This window comes from Apium graveolens, chromosome 7 (assembly GCF_009905375.1).
Source record: "Apium graveolens cultivar Ventura chromosome 7, ASM990537v1, whole genome shotgun sequence".
In the NCBI taxonomy this organism is placed as follows: Eukaryota; Viridiplantae; Streptophyta; class Magnoliopsida; order Apiales; family Apiaceae; genus Apium; species Apium graveolens.
In genome coordinates, this window is record NC_133653.1 from 147,761,815 (window position 1) to 147,765,160 (window position 3,346).

At 38.2% G+C, this 3,346-nt stretch overlaps 1 non-coding gene across 1 annotated transcript; it reads left to right on the top strand.

Annotated features, from left to right (window-relative positions):
* The first annotated feature begins 949 nt into the window (after positions 1 to 949).
* LOC141676276 (small nucleolar RNA R71) lies at positions 950 to 1,056 on the top strand. The gene has a single exon (XR_012556874.1). It is a non-coding gene; the product is annotated as a small nucleolar RNA R71 (small nucleolar RNA).
* Positions 1,057 to 3,346: the final 2,290 nt, after the last annotated feature.

Consider the following 3,346-nt stretch of genomic DNA (forward strand, 5'->3'; position numbering starts at 1 on the left):
TTCCGCTTTTTCACCCTTATGTACAACTGAATCATCAAAAATTTCATTTTCTGAAATTGGGGAGGGCGCGGGCGTGCTGCTATAGGGCGCGGGAGGGCTTTCCTTCTGGATTTTTTTTCCAGATTTTGCTCTTTCTTGAATTTCAGGGTTAGCGACCTTTCCAGACCTCAAGGTGATTGCCTTAAGCTGTTCGTTGACTTCCCTCTTGCCTGGATTAGCTTCCCTATCACTCGGAAGAGTTCCTTGTGGTCGGTTCAATAAGGCGTTAGAAATTTGCCCTATTTGATTCTCCAGAGTCTTGATTGAAACCGCTTGGCTTTTGCACATAAGCCTCAACTCCTCCAATTCAGATTTTTCATTCGAGGATGGACCGACACCTTCGTGAGATTGCGGTTGCATCCCCTGTGGCTGAAATTGCTGCCTTGATACAAACTGTTGTTGAAAACCGGAAGGATTGAATTGCTTGTTTCTAAACTGCTGGTAAGGTTGTTGCATACCACCCTGATTATTGCTTCAGCTAAAGTTAGGATGGTTTCGGTTGTTAGGATGATAAGTTGCAGGAACTGGTTGCTGCGACCTCTGAAAGTTGCTCACAAACAGAGCTGATTCACTAGATATAGCACATTGCTCTGTCGCATGCAAACCTGCACAAAGCTCACAAACACTGGCTATCTGATGAACACCATAGTTGGTCATAGAATTGACCTTCATCATCAATGCCTTAAGCTAAGCAGTGATAGCTGTAGCTGTATCCACCTCCAGAATTCCTGCTACCTTGCCTTGTGGTAGCCTTGGAGTTAGATTCTGATATTCATCGCAACAATCATCTCAATCAACTCATAAGCCTCCTCATAGCTTTTAGCCCATAATGCTCCACCCGATGCTGCATCGAGCATATGTCTTGATTGTGCTCCCATTATAGAAGCAATTAATCCCCATCCAATCAGGCATTCCATGATGAGGACACTTCCTAAGCATCTCCTTATAGCGCTCTCAAGCTTCACATAAAGATTCAACCGATTGCTGCATGAATTGAGTAAGAGAATTTATGATTGCAGCTGTCTTTGCCATATGAAAGAATTTAGGAAGGAATTTCTGAGTAAGATCCTCCCAAGTCGCAATAGAACCAACTGGTAGAGAGAATAACCAGCTCTTAGCTTTATCCCTCAAAGAGAATGGGAAAAGTCTCAGTTTTACAGCATCTTCAGAAACATTATTGAACTTGAAGGTGTCGCAGATCTCGATGAAATCCCTAATGTGCATATTAGGATCTTCCGTTGGAGCACCCCCAAACTGGACTGAATTCTGCACCATCTGAATTGTGCCAGGCTTGATCTCAAAGGTATTAGCTACAATAGCTGGCCTGACAATTCTAGATTGAATGTCATTGATCTTTGGTTGATAATAATCCATCAATGCTCTCGTTGCTACTGCTGGTTCTCCCATTGTAACAAAAACTTCTTCTTCAACTTTCTCAACTTCTTCAAAAACTTCTTCTTCCAATTCTTCAACTTCCTTATCTTCTTCAATTATTTCCTTACGAGACTGAGAACGTGTTCGCATACATGCTCTCTAAAGTACCTGAAACACAACAAAGTAACTGTAGTAAGTAAATTAATCCGAGTCGGTGAACTTTAACAACCACTGATGTCAAGCACATAAACTAAAAATTAACACAGAGTCCCCAGCAGCGGCGCCAAAAACTTGTTCACAATAAAACACACGTGAAAATACATGCAAGCGTACGCGATCACAAGTAGTAAAAGATTTAAGTCAAGTTCTTTCCCACAGAGACTGGTTTAGGTTAGGTTCAGATTATGCACTTATGTAACAATGTATGATTATCGTTCACATCTAAGATAAGTAACAAATTTGAGTTGATTAACTACTTAAGAGATTATACTAGCATGCATTAACTAAGAGATTAAAAGTGAATTACTTACATGAGAATAAAACATGGGATTCTAACTTCATTAGATACTTCCTTCAAAGTTTATGCCTTTAATCTTAGTATGCAATGGTGATGATAACTAATCAGATAACACGAAATTAGTATACGCTATCTTTCGATATATGTATACCCTACTACTGAGCATCTACAATCAAGATAGAAGCCACATAGACACCAATTATGCTTAGACCCTATATGTCTATAGAATTTGAAAATATAACGGTTTAAGAACAAGTTATCTATTATGATTACATAGGGCAGGTAAGATGGTTAAAATTACTCCACGAATCATGCATGGCAAACATACATAAACCTATGCTAGCATGACAAGTTCTAAACCTCTATATCCACTTTCGCTTTAATAGAGATTAACAAACAATCTTAGATGTTAGCTACGCATCAAAGATGAATAAGCACGACCAAATTAGGAAATCATAAATCACCATACACTAAAGATTTAAAACAATCAACTATAGAAATCCATAAATAAATCCACTAGAACCCCATGACAATGATTAGTTCATGATCGAACATATCATAACCATGGGTTCCAATGATAACATGATACTAAATAAGTTCAGAATACTATGCAAGAATATATAAAGTACTAGGGTTTAAAACAAGAACAAAACAAGCATTCAAAAGTATCTCCTAAATCGAAGAATATAAAAGAATAAACTAATTCTTCTTCTCCTTAGCCGTCTCGTGTGCTCTAGGTCTTCTTAATGTTCTCCATGGCTTCCTTTTCCTTAAAAACGTTTCTTATCTTTATATATATGGCCCCGAGAGACCTGGACGCTCCAAATAACCAAATTAGAGTAGAAATAGGATTCTGAAAAGTCGACATGGTGCAGGCGTGCAGCTTCAAGCGCCAGCGCGCTCTCTCTCTGTCAAGATGGCCGCGGGCGCGCCTGCTCTCTGGAGAATTTTCTGCATTTTCTTGTTTTGTGCTCTGATCTTCTCACAAACTTCCCCAACTCCATTCCCTGATCTCTTATCAACATAAAATCATTCGAAAAGCTCATTTCCTCCTCCGACTAATGCTCTGTAACAACTAAACACAAAACACATCAAAATACCAAATACTTGAGTCCAAAATACCAACTTAAGCCGATAAGAAACGTTCCAAGTGGATATAAATTCCACTTATCACTAACATTTGTTGATTGTAATTTTATTGTTTTGTGGTAGGTGAATATGATAGGTATTTGGGGTGTAGTCAACAAATATTCCATCATCTGATTTTTTTTTTATCAATCTTGTCTCTCTTAACTTAAGAAATATATGAAAAATATTGACAACAGAACATTTTCAAATTAAGCAACTTGGGTTTGTACTCATACTTTACTTCAAAAAGAATCGTCTTTCTCAAAACTAATGTTGGCAATCTGTTTA